The sequence below is a fragment of the Ambystoma mexicanum genome, chromosome 9 (genome assembly GCF_040938575.1).
Source record: "Ambystoma mexicanum isolate Mex_15411 chromosome 9, UKY_AmexF1_1, whole genome shotgun sequence".
NCBI classification, from domain to species: Eukaryota; Metazoa; Chordata; class Amphibia; order Caudata; family Ambystomatidae; genus Ambystoma; species Ambystoma mexicanum.
The window spans coordinates 10,875,331-10,896,712 of record NC_090931.1 but is presented as its reverse complement, the minus strand read 5'-3'; positions in this window follow the sequence as shown (position 1 = coordinate 10,896,712).

Sequence of the window (21,382 nt, the reverse complement as noted above, 5' to 3'; positions counted from 1 at the left end):
CAGGGATGCATGTACCAACGGGGACTGATGTGTATTGCACCAATAGCACCATGGAAGTATGTACCAACGGGGACTGATGTGTCTTGTACCAATAGCACCAGGGACGCATGTACCAACGGGGACTGATGTGTCTTGCCCCAATAGCACCAAGGACGCATGTACCAACGGGGACTGATGTGTCTTGCACCAATACCACCAGGGATGCATGTACCAACGGGGACTGATGTGTCTTGCACCAATAGCACCAGGGACGCATGTACCAACGGGGACTGATGTGTCTTGCACCAATAGCACCAGGGACGCATGTACCAACGGGAACTGATGTGTCTTGCACAAATAGCACCAGGGACGCATGTACCAACGGGGACTGATGTGTCTTGCACCAATAGCACCAGGGACGCATGTACAAACAGGGACTGATGTGTCTTGCACCAATAGCACCAGGGACGCATGTACCAATGGGGACTGATGTGCACCAATAGCACCAGGGAGGCATGTACCAACAGGGACTGATGTGTCTTGCACCAATAGTACCAGGGACGCATGTAGCAACGGGGACTGATGTGTCTTGCACCAATAGCACCAGGGACGCATGTACCAACGGGGACTGATGTGTCTTGCACAAATAGCACCAGGGACGCATGTACCAACGGTGACTGATGTGTCTTGCACCAATAGCACCAGGGACGCATGTACCAATGGGGACTGATGTGCACCAATAGCACCAGGGACGCATGTACCAACAAGGACTGATGTCTCTTGCACCAATGGCACCAGGGACGCATGTACCAACGGGGACTGATGTGTCTTGCCCCAATAGCACCAGGGATGCATGTATCAACGGGGACTGATGTGTCTTGCACCAATAGCACCAGGGACGCATGTACCAATGGAGACTGATGTCTCTTGCACCAATAGCACCAGGGACGCATGTACCAATGGGGACTATGTGTCTTGCACCAATAGCACAAGGGACACATGTAACAACAGGGACTGATATGTCTTGCACCAATAGCACCAGGGACGCATGTACCAACGCCGACTGATGTGTCTTGCGCCAATAGCACCAGGGACGCATGTACCAACGGGGACTGATGTGTCTTGCACCAATAGCACCAGGGACGCATGTACCAACGGGGACTGATGTGTCTTGCACCAATAGCACCAGGGACGCATGTTCCAACGGGGACTGATGTGTCTTGCACCAATAGCACCAGGGACGCATGTACCAATGGGGACTGATGTGTCTTGCACCAATAGCACCAGGGACGCATGTACCAACGGGGACTGATGTGTCTTGCACCAATAGCACCAGGGACGCATGTACCAACGCAGACTGATGTGTCTTGCACCAATAGCACCAGGGACGCATGTACCAACGGTGACTGATGTGTCTTGCTCCAATAGCACCAGGGACGCATGTACCAAGGGGGACTATGTGTCTTGCACCAATAGCACCAGGGACACATGTAACAACAGGGAGTGATATGTCTTGCACCAATAGCACCAGGGACGCATGTACCAACGCCGACTGATGTGTCTTGCACCAATAGCACCAGGGACGCATGTACCAACGGGGACTGATGTGTCTTGCACCAATAGCACCAGGGACGCATGTACCAACGGGGACTGATGTGTCTTGCACCAATAGCACCAGGGACGCATGTACCAACGGGGACTGATGTGTCTTGCACCAATAGCTCCAGGGACGCATGTACCAACGGGGACTGATGTGTCTTGCCCCAATAGCACCATGGAGGCATGTACCAACGGGGACTGATGTGTCTTGCACCAATAGCACCAGGGAATCATGTAACAACGGCGACTGATGTGTCTTGCACCAATAGCACCAGAGGCAAGTATACCAACGGGGACAGATGTGCACCAATAGCACCAGGGAGGCATGTACCAACGGGGACTGATGTGTCTTGCACCAATAGCACCAGGGATGCATGTACCAACGGGGACTGATGTGTCTTGCCCCAATAGCACCAGAAACACATGTACCGACTTGGACTGATGTGCACCAATAGCACCAGGGGCGCATGTACCAACAGGAACTGATGTGTCTTGCACCAGTAGCACCAGGGACGCATGTACCAAAGGGGACAGATGTGTCTTGCACCAGTAGCACCAGGGACGGATGTACCAACGGGGACTGATGTGCACTAATAGCACCAGGGATGCATTAGCACCAGGGATGCATGTACCAACGGGGACTGATGTGTATTGCACCAATAGCACCATGGAAGCATGTACCAACGGGGACTGATGTGTCTTGTACCAATAGCACCAGGGACGCATGTTCCAACGGAGACTGATGTGTCTTGCACCAATAGCACCAGGGACGCATGTACCAACGGGGACTGATGTGTCTCGCACCAATAGGACCAGGGACGCATGTACCGACGGGGACTGATGTGCACCAATAGCACCACGGGCGAATGTACCAACAGGGACTGATGTGTCTTGCATCAATAGCACCAGGGATGCATATGCCAACAGGGACTGATGTGTCTTGCAGCAATAACACCAGGGACGCATGTACCAAAAGGGACAGATGTGTCTTGCACCAATAGCACCAGGGACGCATTAGCACAAGGGACGCATGTACCAAGGGGGACTGATGTTCTTGCATCAATAGCACAGGGACACATGTACCAATGGGGACTGATGTGTCTTGCACCAATAGCACCAGGGATGCATGTACCAACGGGGACTGATGTGTCTTGCACCAATACCACCAGGGATGCATGTACCAACGGGGACTGATGTGTCTTGCACCAAAAGCACGAGGGACGCATGTACCAACAGGGACTGATGTGTCTTGCACCAATACCACCAGGGATGCATGTACCAATGGGGACTGATGTGTCTTGCACCAATAGCACCAGGGACGCATGTACCAACGGGGACTGATGTGTCTTGCACCAATAGCACCAGGGACGCATGTACCAACGGGGACTGATGTGCACCAATAGCACCAGGGAGGCATGTACCAACAGGGACTGATGTGTCTTGCACCAATAGTACCAGGGACGCATGTACCAACGGGGACTGATGTGTCTTGCACCAATAGCACCAGGGACGCATGTACCAACGGGGACTGATGTGTCTTGCACAAATAGCACCAGGGACGCATGTACCAACAGGGACTGATGTGTCTTGTCCCAATAGCACCAGGGACGCATGTACCAACGGTGACTGATGTGTCTTGCACCAATAGCACCAGGGACGCATGTACCAATGGGGACTGATGTGCACCAATAGCACCAGGGATGCATGTACCAACAAGGACTGATGTCTCTTGCACCAATGGCACCAGGGACACATGTACCAACGGGGACTGATGTGTCTTGCCCCAATAGCACCAGGGATGCATGTATCAACGGGGACTGATGTGTCTTGCACCAATTGCACCAGGGACGCATGTACCAATGGAGACTGATGTCTCTTGCACCAATATCACCAGGGACGCATGTACCAACGGGGACTATGTGTCTTGCACCAATAGCACCAGGGACACATGTAACAACAGGGACTGATATGTCTTGCACCAATAGCACCAGGGACGCATGTACCAACGCGGACTGATGTGTCTTGCACCAATAGCACCAGGGGCGCATGTACCAACGGGGACTGATGTGTCTTGCACCAATAGCACCAGGGACGCATGTACCAACGGGGACTGATGTGTCTTGCACCAATAGCACCAGGGACGCATGTACCAACGGGGACTGATGTGTCTCGCACCAATAGCACCAGGGACGCATGTACCAACGGGGACTGATGTGTCTCGCACCAATAGCACCAGGGACGCATGTACCAACAGGGACTGATGTGTCTTGCACCAATAGCACCAGGGACGCATGTACCAACGCGGACTGATGTGTCTTGCACCAATAGCACCAGGGACGCATGTACCAACGGTGACTGATGTGTCTTGCTCCAATAGCTCCAGGGACGCATGTACCAACGGGAACTGATGTGTCTTGCACCAATAGCACCAGGGACGCATGTACCAACGGGGACTGATGTGTCTTGCACCAATAGCTCCAGGGACGCATGTACCAACGGGGACTGATGTGTCTTGCCCCAATATCACCAGGGACTCATGTAACAACGGCGACTGATGTGTCTTGCACCAATAGCACCAGAGGCGAGTATACCAACGGGGACAGATGTGCACCAATAGCACCAGGGAGGCATGTACCAACGGGGACTGATGTGTCTTGCACCAATAGCACCAGGGACGCATGTACCAACGGGGACTGATGTGTCTTGCCACAATAGCACCAGGGATGCATGTACCAACGGGGACTGATGTGTCTTTCCCCAATAGCACCAGGGATGCATGTACCAACGGGGACTGATGTGTCTTGCACCAATAGCACCAGGGACACATGTACCAACGGGGACTGATGTGTCTTGCACCAATTGCACCAGGGACTCATGTACCAACGGGGACTGATGTGTCTTGCACCAATAGCACCAGGGACGCATGTACCAACGGGGACTGATGTGTCTTGCCCCAAAAGCACCAGGGACGCATGTACCAACGGGGACTGGTGTGTCTTGCACCAATAGCACCAGGGACGCATGTACCAAAAGGGGCTGGTGTGTCTTGCACCAATAGCACCAGGGACGCATGTACCAACGGGGACTGATGTGTCTTGCACCAATAGCACCAGGGACGCATGTACCAATGGGGACTGATATGTCTTGCACCAATAGCACCAGGGACGGATGTACCAACGGGGACTGATGTGTCTTGCACCAATAGCACCAGGGACGCATGTACCAACGGGGACTGATGTGCACCAATAGCACCAGGTAGGCATGTACCAATGGGGACTGATGTGTCTTGCCCCAATAGCACCAGGGACGCATGTACCAACGGGGACTGATGTGTCTTGCACCAATAGCACCAGGGACGCATGTACCAACGGGGACTGATGTCTCTTGCACCAATAGCACCAGAGATGCATGTACCAACGGGGACTGATGTCTCTTGCACCAATAGCACCAGGGACGCATGTGCCAACGGGGACTGATGTGTCTTGCACCAATAGCACCAGGGAGGCATGTAACAACGGGGACTGATGTGTCTTGCACCAATAGCACCAGGGACGCATGTACCAACGGGGACTGATGTGTCTTGCACCAATAGCACCAGGGATGCATGTACCAACGGGGACTGATGTGTCTTGCACCAATAGCACCAAGGACGCATGTACCAACGGGGACTGATGTGTCTTGCACCAATAGCACCAGGGACGCATGTACCAACGGGGACTGATATGCACCAATAGCACCAGGGAGGCATGTACCAACAGGAACTGATGTGTCTTGCCCCAATAGCACCAGGGACGCATGTACCAATGGGGACTGATGTGTCTTGCACCAATAGCACCAGGGACGCATGTACCAACCGGGACTGATGTGCACCAATAGCACCAGGGAGGCATGTAGCAACAAGGACTGATGTTTCTTGCACCAATAGCACCAGGGATGCATGTACCAACGGGGACTGATGTGCACCAATAGCACCAGGGAGGCATGTACCAACGGGCACTGATGTGTCTTGCCCCAATAGCATCAGGGACGCATGTACCAACGGGGACTGATGTGTCTTGCACCAATAGCACCAGGATGCATGTACCAACGGGGACTGATGTGTCTTGCACCAATGGCACCAGGGACGCATGTACCAACGGGGACTGATGTGTCTTGCACCAATGGCACCAGGGACGCATGTACCAACGGGGACTGATGTGTCGCATGTACCAACGGGGACTGATGTGTCTTGCACCAATAGCACCAGGGACGCATGTACCAACGGGGACACATGTACCAACGGGGACTGATGTGTCTTGCACCAATAGCACCAGGGACGCATGTACCAACGGGGACTGATGTGTCTTGCACCAATAGCACCAGGGATGCATGTACCAATGGGGACTGATGTGTCGCATGTACCAACGGGGACTGATGTGTCTTGCACCAATAGCACCAGGGACGCATGTACCAACGGGGACTTATGTGTCTTGCACCAATAGCACCAGGGATGCATGTACCAACGGGGACTGATGTGTCTTGCACCAATAGCACCAGGGACGCATGTACCAACGGGGACTGATGTGTCTTACACCAATAGCACCAGGGACGCATGTACCAACGGGGACTGATGTGTCTTGCACCAATAGCACCAGGGACGCATGTACCAACGCAGACTGATGTGTCTTGCACCAATAGCACCAGGGACGCATGTACCAACGGTGACTGATGTGTCTTGCTCCAATAGCACCAGTGACGCATGTACCAATGGGGACTATGTGTCTTGCACCAATAGCACCAGGGACACATGTAACAACAGGGACTGATATGTCTTGCACCAATAGCACCAGGGATGCATGTACCAACGCCGACTGATGTGTCTTGCACCAATAGCACCAGGGACGCATGTACCAACGGGGACTGATGTGTCTTGCACCAATAGCACCAGGGACGCATGTACCAACGGGGACTGATGTGTCTTGCACCAATAGCACCGGGGACGCATGTACAAACGGGGACTGATGTGTCTTGCCCCAATAGCACCAGGGACGCATGTACCAACGGGGACTGATGTGTCTTGCCCCAATAGCACCAGGGAGGCATGTACCAACGGGGACTGATGTGTCTTGCACCAATAGCACCAGGGACTCATGTAACAACGGCGACTGATGTGTCTTGCACCAATAGCACCAGAGGCGAGTATACCAACGGGGACAGATGTGCACCAATAGCACCAGGGAGGCATGTACCAACGGGAACTGATGTGTCTTGCACCAATAGCACCAGGGATGCATATACCAACGGGGACTGATGTGTCTTGCCCCAATAGCACCAGAAACACATGTACCGACTTGGACTGATGTGCACCAATAGCACCAGGGGCGCATGTACCAACAGGAACTGATGTGTCTTGCACCAGTAGCACCAGGGACGCATGTACCAAAGGGGACAGATGTGTCTTGCACCAGTAGCACCAGGGACGGATGTACCAACGGGGACTGATGTGCACTAATAGCACCAGGGATGCATTAGCACCAGGGATGCATGTACCAATGGGGACTGATGTGTATTGCACCAATAGCACCATGGAAGCATGTACCAACAGGGACTGATGTGTCTTGTACCAATAGCACCAGGGACGCATGTTCCAACGGAGACTGATGTGTCTTGCACCAATAGCACCAGGGACGCATGTACCAACGGGGACTGATGTGTCTCGCACCAATAGGACCAGGGACGCATGTACCGACGGGGACTGATGTGCACCAATAGCACCACGGGCGAATGTACCAACAGGGACTGATGTGTCTTGCATCAATAGCACCAGGGATGCATATGCCAACAGGGACTGATGTGTCTTGCAGCAATAACACCAGGGACGCATGTACCAAAAGGGACAGATGTGTCTTGCACCAATAGCACCAGGGACGCATTAGCACAAGGGACGCATGTACCAAGGGGGACTGATGTTCTTGCATCAATAGCACAGGGACACATGTACCAATGGGGACTGATGTGTCTTGCACCAATAGCACCAGGGATGCATGTACCAACGGGGACTGATGTGTCTTGCACCAATACCACCAGGGATGCATGTACCAACGGGGACTGATGTGTCTTGCACCAATAGCACCAGGGACGCATGTACCAACAGGGACTGATGTGTCTTGCACCAATACCACCAGGGATGCATGTACCAACGGGGACTGATGTGTCTTGCACCAATAGCACCAGGGACGCATGTACCAACGGGGACTGATGTGTCTTGCACCAATAGCACCAGGGACGCATGTACCAACGGGGACTGGTGTGTCTTGCACCAACAGCACCAGGGACGCATGTACCAACGGGGACTGATGTGTCTTGCACCAATAGCACCAGGGACGCATGTACCAATGGGGACTGATATGTCTTGCACCAATAGCACCAGGGACGCATGTACCAACGGGGACTGATGTGCACCAATAGCACCAGGGAGGCATGTACCAACAGGGACTGATGTGTCTTGCACCAATAGTACCAGGGACGCATGTACCAACGGGGACTGATGTGTCTTGCACCAATAGCACCAGGGACGCATGTACCAACGGGGACTGATGTGTCTTGCACAAATAGCACCAGGGACGCATGAACCAACGGGGACTGATGTGTCTTGTCCCAATAGCACCAGGGACGCATATACCAACGGTGACTGATGTGTCTTGCACCAATAGCACCAGCGACGCATGTACCAATGGGGACTGATGTGCACCAATAGCACCAGGGATGCATGTACCAACAAGGACTGATGTCTCTTGCACCAATGGCACCAGGGACGCATGTACCAACGGGGACTGATGTGTCTTGCCCCAATAGCACCAGGGATGCATGTATCAACGGGGACTGATGTGTCTTGCACCAATAGCACCAGTGACGCATGTACCAATGGAGACTGATGTCTCTTGCACCAATAGCACCAGGGACGCATGTACCAACGGGGACTATGTGTCTTGCACCAATAGCACCAGGGACACATGTAACAACAGGGACTGATATGTCTTGCACCAATAGCACCAGGGACGCATGTACCAACGGGGACTGATGTGTCTTGCACCAATAGCACCAGGGACGCATGTACCAACGGGGACTGATGTGTCTTGCACCAATAGCACCAGGGACGCATGTACCAACGGGGACTGATGTGTCTTGCACCAATAGCACCAGGGACGCATGTACCAACGGGGACTGGTGTGTCTTGCACCAACAGCACCAGGGACGCATGTACCAACGGGGACTGGTGTGTCTTGCACCAACAGCACCAGGGACGCATGTACCAACGGGGACTGATGTGTCTTGCACCAATAGCACCAGGGACGCATGTACCAATGGGGACTGATATGTCTTGCACCAATAGCACCAGGGACGCATGTACCAACGGGGACTGATGTGCACCAATAGCACCAGGGAGGCATGTACCAACAGGGACTGATGTGTCTTGCACCAATAGTACCAGGGACGCATGTACCAACGGGGACTGATGTGTCTTGCACCAATAGCACCAGGGACGCATGTACCAACGGGGACTGATGTGTCTTGCACAAATAGCACCAGGGACGCATGAACCAACGGGGACTGATGTGTCTTGTCCCAATAGCACCAGGGACGCATGTACCAACGGTGACTGATGTGTCTTGCACCAATAGCACCAGCGACGCATGTACCAATGGGGACTGATGTGCACCAATAGCACCAGGGATGCATGTACCAACAAGGACTGATGTCTCTTGCACCAATGGCACCAGGGACGCATGTACCATCGGGGACTGATGTGTCTTGCCCCAATAGCACCAGGGATGCATGTATCAACGGGGACTGATGTGTCTTGCACCAATAGCACCAGGGACGCATGTACCAATGGAGACTGATGTCTCTTGCACCAATAGCACCAGGGACGCATGTACCAACGGGGACTATGTGTCTTGCACCAATAGCACCAGGGACACATGTAACAACAGGGACTGATATGTCTTGCACCAATAGCACCAGGGACGCATGTACCAACGGGGACTGATGTGTCTTGCACCAATAGCACCAGGGACGCATGTACCAACGGGGACAGTTGTGTCTTGCACCAATAGCACCAGGGACGCATGTACCAACGGGGACTGATGTGTCTTGCACCAATAGCACCAGGGACGCATGTACCAACGGGGACTGATGTGTCTTGCACCAATAGCACCAGGGACGCATGTACCAACGCGGACTGATGTGTCTTGCACCAATAGCACCAGGGACGCATGTACCAGCGGTGACTGATGTGTCTTGCTCCAATAGCACTAGGGACGCATGTACCAACGGGAACTGATGTGTCTTGCACCAATAGCACCAGGGACGCATGTACCAACGGGGACTGATGTGTCTTGCACCAATAGCTCCAGGGACGCATGTACCAACGGGGACTGATGTGTCTTGCCCCAATAGCACCAGGGAGGCATGTACCAACGGGGACTGATGTGTCTTGCACCAATAGCACCAGGGACTCATGTAACAACGGAGACTGATGTGTCTTGCACCAATAGCACCAGAGGCTAGTATACCAACGGGGACAGATGTGCACCAATAGCACCAGGGAGGCATGTACCAACGGGGACTGATGTGTCTTGCACCAATAGCACCAGGGACGCATGTACCAACGGGGACTGATGTGTCTTGCCACAATAGCACCAGGGATGCATGTACCAACGGGAACTGATGTGTCTTTCCCCAATAGCACCAGGGACGCATGTACCAATGGGGACTGATGTGTCTTGCACCAATAGCACCAGGGACACATGTACCAACGGGGACTGATGTGTCTTGCACCAATAGCACCAGGGACGCATGTACCAACGGGGACTGGTGTGTCTTGCACCAATAGCACCAGGGACGCATGTACCAAAAGGGGCTGGTGTGTCTTGCACCAATAGCACCAGGGACGCATGTACCAACGGGGACTGATGTGTCTTGCACCAATAGCACCAGAGACGCATGTACCAATGGGGACTGATATGTCTTGCACCAATAGCACCAGGGACGGATGTACCAACGGGGACTGATGTGTCTTGCACCAATAGCACCAGGGACGCATGTACCAACGGGGACTGATGTGCACCAATAGCACCAGGGAGGCATGTACCAATGGGGACTGATGTGTCTTGCCAAATAGCACCAGAGAATCATGTAACAACGGTGACTGATGTGTCTTGCACCAATAGCACCAGGGACGCATGTACCAACGGGGACTGATGTGTCTTGCCCCAATAGCACCAGGGACGCATGTACCAACGGGGACTGATGTGTCTTGCACCAATAGCACCAGGGACGCATGTACCAACGGGGACTGATGTCTCTTGCACCAATAGCACCAGAGATGCATGTACCAACGGGGACTGATGTCTCTTGCACCAATAGCACCAGGGACGCATGTGCCAACGGGGACTGATGTGTCTTGCACCAATAGCACCAGGGACGCATGTAACAACGGGGACTGATGTGTCTTGCACCAATAGCACCAGGGACGCATGTACCAACGGGGACTGATGTGTCTTGCACCAATAGCACCAGGGATGCATGTACCAACGGGGACTGATGTGTCTTGCACCAATAGCACCAAGTTCGCATGTACCAATGGGGACTGATGTGTCTTGCACCAATAGCACCAGGGACGCATGTACCAACGGGGACTGATATGCACCAATAGCACCAGGGAGGCATGTACCAACAGGGACTGATGTGTCTTGCCCCAATAGCACCAGGGACGCATGTACCAACGGGGACTGATGTGTCTTGCACCAATAGCACCAGGGACGCATGTACCAACCGGGACTGATGTGCACCAATAGCACCAGGGAGGCATGTAGCAACAAGGACTGATGTTTCTTGCACCAATAGCACCAGGGATGCATGTACCAACGGGGACTGATGTGCACCAATAGCACCAGGGAGGCATGTACCAACGGGCACTGATGTGTCTTGCCCCAATAGCATCAGGGACGCATGTACCAACGGGGACTGATGTGTCTTGCACCAATAGCACCAGAGACGCATGTACCAATGGGGACTGATATGTCTTGCACCAATAGCAGAAGGGACACATGTACCAACGAGGACTGATTTGTCTTGCACCAATAGCACCAGGGACGCATGTACCAACGGGGACTGATGTGTCTTGCACCAATAGCACCAGAGACGCATGTACCAATGGGGACTGATATGTCTTGCACCAATAGCACCAGGGACGGATGTACCAACGGGGACTGATGTGTCTTGCACCAATAGCACCAGGGACGCATGTACCAACGGGGACTGATGTGCACCAATAGCACCAGGGAGGCATGTACCAATGGGGACTGATGTGTCTTGCCAAATAGCACCAGAGAATCATGTAACAACGGTGACTGATGTGTCTTGCACCAATAGCACCAGGGACGCATGTACCAACGGGGACTGATGTGTCTTGCCCCAATAGCACCAGGGACGCATGTACCAACGGGGACTGATGTGTCTTGCACCAATAGCACCAGGGACGCATGTACCAACGGGGACTGATGTCTCTTGCACCAATAGCACCAGAGACGCATGTACCAACGGGGACTGATGTCTCTTGCACCAATAGCACCAGGGACGCATGTGCCAACGGGGACTGATGTGTCTTGCACCAATAGCACCAGGGACGCATGTAACAACGGGGACTGATGTGTCTTGCACCAATAGCACCAGGGACGCATGTACCAACGGGGACTGATGTGTCTTGCACCAATAGCACCAGGGATGCATGTACCAACGGGGACTGATGTGTCTTGCACCAATAGCACCAAGGACGCATGTACCAATGGGGACTGATGTGTCTTGCACCAATAGCACCAGGGACGCATGTACCAACGGGGACTGATATGCACCAATAGCACCAGGGAGGCATGTACCAACAGGGACTGATGTGTCTTGCCCCAATAGCACCAGGGACGCATGTACCAACGGGGACTGATGTGTCTTGCACCAATAGCACCAGGGACGCATGTACCAACCGGGACTGATGTGCACCAATAGCACCAGGGAGGCATGTAGCAACAAGGACTGATGTTTCTTGCACCAATAGCACCAGGGATGCATGTACCAACGGGGACTGATGTGCACCAATAGCACCAGGGAGGCATGTACCAACGGGCACTGATGTGTCTTGCCCCAATAGCACCAGGATGCATGTACCAACAGGGACTGATGTGTCTTGCACCAATAGCAGAAGGGACACATGTACCAACGAGGACTGATTTGTCTTGCACCAATAGCACCAGGGACGCATGTACCAACAGGGACTGATGTGTCTTGCACCAATGGCACCAGGGACGCATGTACCAACGGGGACTGATGTGTCGCATGTACCAACGTGGGCTGATGTGTCTTGCACCAATAGCACCAGGGACGCATGTACCAACGGGGACACATGTACCAACGGGGACTGATGTGTCTTGCACCAATAGCACCAGGGACGCATGTACCAACGGGGACTGATGTGTCTTGCACCAATAGCACCAGGGATGCATGTACCAATGGGGACTGATGTGTCGCATGTACCAACGGGGACTGATGTGTCTTGCACCAATAGCACCAGGGACACATGTACCAATGGGGACGCATGTAGCAATGGGGACTGATGTGTCTTGCACCAATAGCACCAGGGACGCATGTCCCAACAGGGACTGATGTGTCTTGCACCAATAGCACTAGGGACACATGTACCTACGGGGACTGATGTGTCTTGCACCAATAGCACCAGGGATGCACGTACCAACGGGGACTGATGTGTCTTGCCCCAATAGCACAAGGGACGCATGTACCAAAGGGGACTGAAGTGTCCTGCACCAATAGCACCAGGGACGCATGTACCAACGGGGACAGATGTGTCTTGCACCAATAGCACCAGGGATGCATGTACCAACGGGGACTGATGTGTCTTGCACCAATAGCACCAGGGACGCATGTAACAACGGCGACTGATGTGTCTTGCACCAATAGCACCAGAGGCGAGTGTACCTACGGGGACAGATGTGAACCAATAGCACCAGGGAGGCATGTACCAACGGGGACTGATGTGTCTTGCCACAATAGCACCAGGGACGTATGTACCAACGGGGATGTGTCTTGCACCAATTGCACCAGGGACTCATGTTCCAACAGGGACTGATGTGTCTTCCACCAATAGCACCAGGGACGCATGTACCAACGGGGACTGATGTGTCTTGCCCCAATAACACCAGGGACGCATGTACCAACGGGGACTGGTGTGTCTTGCACCAATAGCACCAGGGACGCATGTACCAACGGGGACTGGTGTGTCTTGCACCAATAGCACCAGGGACGCATGTACCAACCGGGACTGATGTGTCTTGCACCAATAGCACCAGGGACGCATGTACCAACAGGGACTGATATGTCTTGCACCCATAGCACCAGGGACGGATGTACCAACGGGGACTGATGTGTCTTGCACCAATAGCACCAGGGACGCATGTACCAACGGGGACTGATGGGCACCAATAGCACCAGGGAGGCATGTACCAACGGGGACTGATGTGTCTTGCCCCAATAGCACCGGAGACGCATGTACCAACGGTGACTGATGTGTCTTGCACCAATAGCACCAGGGACGCATGTACCAACAGGGACTGATGTGTCTTGCCCCAATAGCACCAGGGACGCATGTACCAACGGGGACTGATGTGTCTTGCACCAATAGCACCAGGGACGCATGTACCAACAAGGACTGATGTCTATTTCACCAATAGCACCAGGGACGCATGTGCCAACGGGGACTGATGTCTCTTGCACCAATAGCACCAGGGACGCATGTAACAACGGGGACTGATGTGTATTGCACCAATAGCAACAGGGACGCATATACCAACGGGGACTAATGTGTCTTGCACCAATAGCACCAGGGATGCATGTACCAACGGGGACTGATGTGTCTTGCACCAATAGCACCAAGGACGCATGTACCAACGGGGACTGATGTGTCTTGCACCAATAGCACCAGGGACGCATGTACCAACGGGGACTGATGTGCACCAATAGCACCAGGGAGGTATGTACCAACAGGGACAGATGTGTCTTGCCCCAATAGCACCAGGGATGCATGTACCAACGGGGACTGATGTGTCTTGCACCAATAGCACCAGGGACTCAAGTACCAACCGGGACTGATGTGCACCAATAGCACCAGGGACGCATGTAGCAACAAGGACTGATGTTTCTTGCACCAATAGCACCAGGGACGCATGTTCCAACGGGGACTGATGTGCACCAATAGCACCAGGGAGGCATGTACCAACGGGCACTGATGTGTCTTGCCCCAATAGCATCAGGGACGCATGTACCAACGGGGACTGATGTGTCTTGCACCAATAGCACCAGGACGCATGTACCAACAGGGACTGTTGTGTCTTGCACCAATAGCAGAAGGGACACATGTACCAACGAGGACTGATTTGTCTTGCACCAATAGCACCAGGGACGCATGTACCAACGGGGACTGATGTGTCTTGCCACAATAGCACCAGGGACGTATGTACCAACGGGGATGTGTCTTGCACCAATTGCACCAGGGACTCATGTTCCAACAGGGACTGATGTGTCTTCCACCAATAGCACCAGGGACGCATGTACCAACGGGGACTGATGTGTCTTGCCCCAATAGCACCAGGGACGCATGTACCAACGGGGACTGGTGTGTCTTGCACCAATAGCACCAGGGACGCATGTACCAACGGGGACTGGTGTGTCTTGCACCAATAGCACCAGGGACGCATGTACCAACCGGGACTGATGTGTCTTGCACCAATAGCACCAGGGACGCATGTACCAACAGGGACTGATATGTCTTGCACCAATAGCACCAGGGACGGATGTACCAACGGGGACTGATGTGTCTTGCACCAATAGCACCAGGGACGCATGTACCAACGGGGACTGATGGGCACCAATAGCACCAGGGAGGCATGTACCAACGGGGACTGATGTGTCTTGCCCCAATAGCACCGGAGACGCATGTACCAACGGTGACTGATGTGTCTTGCACCAATAGCACCAGGGACGCATGTACCAACAGGGACTGATGTGTCTTGCCCCAATAGCACCAGGGACGCATGTACCAACGGGGACTGATGTGTCTTGCACCAATAGCACCAGGGACGCATGTACCAACAAGGACTGATGTCTATTTCACCAATAGCACCAGGGACGCATGTGCCAACGGGGACTGATGTCTCTTGCACCAATAGCACCAGGGACGCATGTAACAACGGGGACTGATGTGTATTGCACCAATAGCACCAGGGACGCATATACCAACGGGGACTAATGTGTCTTGCACCAATAGCACCAGGGATGCATGTACCAACGGGGACTGATGTGTCTTGCACCAATAGCACCAAGGACGCATGTACCAACGGGGACTGATGTGTCTTGCACCAATAGCACCAGGGACGCATGTACCAACGGGGACTGATGTGCACCAATAGCACCAGGGAGGTATGTACCAACAGGGACAGATGTGTCTTGCCCCAATAGCACCAGGGATGCATGTACCAACGGGGACTGATGTGTCTTGCACCAATAGCACCAGGGACTCAAGTACCAACCGGGACTGATGTGCACCAATAGCACCAGGGACGCATGTAGCAACAAGGACTGATGTTTCTTGCACCAATAGCACCAGGGACGCATGTTCCAACGGGGACTGATGTGCACCAATAGCACCAGGGAGGCATGTACCAACGGGCACTGATGTGTCTTGCCCCAATAGCATCAGGGACGCATGTACCAACGGGGACTGATGTGTCTTGCACCAATAGCACCAGGACGCATGTACCAACAGGGACTGTTGTGTCTTGCACCAATAGCAGAAGGGACACATGTACCAACGAGGACTGATTTGTCTTGCACCAATAGCACCAGGGACGCATGTACCAACGGGGACTGATGTGTCTTGCACCAAAGGCACCAGGGACGCATGTACCAACGGGGACTGATGTGTCACATGTACCAACGGGGACTGATGTGTCTTGCACCAATAGCACCAGGGACGCATGTACCAACGGGGACGCATGTACCAACGGGGACTGATGTGTCTTGCACCAATAGCGCCAGGGACGCATGTTATTACGGGGACTGATGTGTCTTGCACCAATAGCACCAGGGATGCATGTACCAACGGGGACTGATGTGTCGCATGTACCAACGGGGACTGATGTGTCTTGCACCAATAGCACCAGGGACGCATGTACCAAGGGGGACGCATGTAGCAATGAGGACTGATGTGTCTTGCACCAATAGCACCAGGGACGCATGTCCCAATGGGGACTGATATGTCTTGCACCAATAGCACTAGGGACACATGTACCTACGGGGACTGATGTGTCTTGTACCAATAGCACCAGGGATGCACGTACCAACGGGGACTGATGTGTCTTGCACCAATAGCACCAAGGACGCATGTACCAATGGGGACTGATGTGTCTTGCACCAATAGCACCAGGGACGCATGTACCAACGGGGACTGATATGCACCAATAGCACCAGGGAGGCATGTACCAACAGGGACTGATGTGTCTTGCCCCAATAGCACCATGGACGCATGTACCAACGGGGACTGATGTGTCTTGCACCAATAGCACCAGGGACGCATGTACCAACGGGGACTGATGTGTCTTGCACCAATAGCACCAAGGACGCATGTACCAATGGGGACTGATGTGTCTTGCACCAATAGCACCAGGGACGCATGTACCAACGGGGACTGATATGCACCAATAGCACCAGGGAGGCATGTACCAACAGGGACTGATGTGTCTTGCCCCAATAGCACCAGGGACGCATGTACCAACGGGGACTGATGTGTCTTGCACCAATAGCACCAGGGACGCATGTACCAACCGGGACTGATGTGCACCAATAGCACCAGGGAGGCATGTAGCAACAAGGACTGATGTTTCTTGCACCAATAGCACCAGGGATGCATGTACCAACGGGGACTGATTTGCACCAATAGCACCAGGGAGGCATGTACCAACGGGGACTGATGTGTCTTGCACAAATAGCACCAGGGACGCATGTACCAACGGGGACTGATGTGTCTTGTCCCAATAGCACCAGGGACGCATGTACCAACGGTGACTGATGGGTCTTGCACCAATAGCACCAGGGACGCATGTACCAATGGGGACTGATGTGCACCAATAGCACCAGGGATGCATGTACCAACAAGGACTGATGTCTCTTGCACCAATGGCACCAGGGACGCATGTACCAACGGGGACTGATGTGTCTTGCCCCAATAGCACCAGGGATGCATTTATCAACAGGGACTGATGTGTCTTGCACCAATAGCACCAGGGACGCATGTACCAATGGAGACTGATGTCTCTTGCACCAATAGCACCAGGGACGCATGTACCAACGGGGACTATGTGTCTTGCACCAATAGCACCAGGGACACATGTAACAACAGGGACTGATATGTCTTGCACCAATAGCACCAGGGACGCATGTACCAACGGGGACTGATGTGTATTGCACCAATAGCACCAGGGACGCATGTACCAAAGGGGACTGATGTGTCTTGCACCAATAGCACCAGGGACGCATGTACCAACGGGGACTGATGTGTCTTGCACCAATAGCACCAGGGACGCATGTACCAACGGGGACTGATGTGTCTTGCACAAATAGCACCAGGGACGCATGTACCAACGCGGACTGATGTGTCTTGCACCAATAGCACCAGGGACGCATGTACCAACGGTGACTGATGTGTCTTGCTCCAATAGCACTAGGGACGCATGTACCAACGGGAACTGATGTGTCTTGCACCAATAGCACCAGGGACGCATGTACCAACGGGGACTGATGTGTCTTGCACCAATAGCTCCAGGGACGCATGTACCAACGGGGACTGATGTGTCTTGCCCCAATTGCACCAGGGAGGCATGTACCAACGGGGACTGATGTGTCTTGCACCAATAGCACCAGGGACGCATGTACCAACGGGGACTGATGTGCACCAATAGCACCAGGGAGGCATGTACCAATGGGGACTGATGTGTCTTGCCAAATAGCACCAGAGAATCATGTAACAACGGTGACTGATGTGTCTTGCACCAATAGCACCAGGGACGCATGTACCAATGGGGACTGATGTGTCTTGCCCCAATAGCACCAGGGACGCATGTACCAACGGGGACTGATGTGTCTTGCACCAATAGCACCAGGGACGCATGTACCAACGGGGACTGATGTCTCTTGCACCAATAGCACCAGAGATGCATGTACCAACGGGGACTGATGTCTCTTGCACCAATAGCACCAGGGACGCATGTGCCAACGGGGACTGATGTGTCTTGCACCAATAGCACCAGGGACGCATGTAACAACGGGGACTGATGTGTCTTGCACCAATAGCACCAGGGACGCATGTACCAACGGGGACTGATGTGTCTTGCACCAATAGCACCAGGGATGCATGTACCAACGGGGACTGATGTGTCTTGCACCAATAGCACCAAGGACGCATGTACCAAAGGGGACTGATGTGTCTTGCACCAATAGCACCAGGGACGCATGTACCAACGGGGATTGATATGCACCAATAGCACCAGGGAGGCATGTACCAACAGGGACTGATGTGTCTTGCCCCAATAGCACCAGGGACGCATGTACCAACGGGGACTGATGTGTCTTGCACCAATAGCACCAGGGACGCATGTACCAACCGGGACTGATGTGCACCAATAGCACCAGGGAGGCATGTAGCAACAAGGACTGATGTTTCTTGCACCAATAGCAACAGGGATGCATGTACCAACGGGGACTGATGTGCACCAATAGCACCAGGGAGGCATGTACCAACGGGCACTGATGTGTCTTGCCCCAATAGCATCAGGGACGCATGTACCAACGGGGACTGATGTGTCTTGCACCAATAGCACCAGAGACGCATGTACCAATGGGGACTGATATGTCTTGCACCAATAGCAGAAGGGACACATGTACCAACGAGGACTGATTTGTCTTGCACCAATAGCACCAGGGACGCATGTACCAACGGGGACTGATGTGTCTTGCACCAATAGCACCAGAGACGCATGTACCAATGGGGACTGATATGTCTTGCACCAATAGCACCAGGGACGGATGTACCAACGGGGACTGATGTGTCTTGCACCAATAGCACCAGGGACGCATGTACCAACGGGGACTGATGTGCACCAATAGCACCAGGGAGGCATGTACCAATGGGGACTGATGTGTCTTGCCAAATAGCACCAGAGAATCATGTAACAACGGTGACTGATGTGTCTTGCACCAATAGCACCAGGGACGCATGTACCAACGGGGACTGATGTGTCTTGCCCCAATAGCACCAGGGACGCATGTACCAACGGGGACTGATGTGTCTTGCACCAATAGCACCAGGGACGCATGTACCAACGGGGACTGATGTCTCTTGCACCAATAGCACCAGAGACGCATGTACCAACGGGGACTGATGTCTCTTGCACCAATAGCACCAGGGACGCATGTGCCAACGGGGACTGATGTGTCTTGCACCAATAGCACCAGGGACGCATGTAACAATGGGGACTGATGTGTCTTGCACCAATAGCACCAGGGACGCATGTACCAACGGGGACTGATGTGTCTTGCACCAATAGCACCAGGGACGCATGTACCAACGGGGACTGATGTGTCTTGCACCAATAGCACCAAGGACGCATGTACCAATGGGGACTGATGTGTCTTGCACCAATAGCACCAGGGACGCATGTACCAACGGGGACTGATATGCACCAATAGCACCAGGGAGGCATGTACCAACAGGGACTGATGTGTCTTGCCCCAATAGCACCAGGGACGCATGTACCAACGGGGACTGATGTGTCTTGCACCAATAGCACCAGGGACGCATGTACCAACCGGGACTGATGTGCACCAATAGCACCAGGGAGGCATGTAGCAACAAGGACTGATGTTTCTTGCACCAATAGCACCAGGGATGCATGTACCAACGGGGACTGATGTGCACCAATAGCACCAGGGAGGCATGTACCAACGGGCACTGATGTGTCTTGCCCCAATAGCACCAGGATGCATGTACCAACAGGGACTGATGTGTCTTGCACCAATAGCAGAAGGGACACATGTACCAACGAGGACTGATTTGTCTTGCACCAATAGCACCAGGGACGCATGTACCAACGGGGACTGATGTGTCTTGCACCAATGGCACCAGGGACGCATGTACCAACGGGGACTGATGTGTCGCATGTACCAACGGGGACTGATGTGTCTTGCACCAATAGCACCAGGGACGCATGTACCAACGGGGACACATGTACCAACGGGGACTGATGTGTCTTGCACCAATAGCACCAGGGACGCATGTACCAACGGGGACTGATGTGTCTTGCACCAATAGCACCAGGGATGCATGTACCAATGGGGACTGATGTGTCGCATGTACCAACGGGGACTGATGTGTCTTGCACCAATAGCACCAGGACACATGTACCAACGGGGACGCATGTAGCAATGGGGACTGATGTGTCTTGCACCAATAGCACCAGGGACGCATGTCCCAACGGGGACTGATGTGTCTTGCACCAATAGCACTAGGGACACATGTACCTAAGGGGACTGATGTGTCTTGCACCAATAGCACCAGGGATGCACGTACCAACGGGGACTGATGTGTCTTGCCCCAATAGCACAAGGGACGCATGTACCAAAGGGGACTGAAGTGTCCTGCACCAAT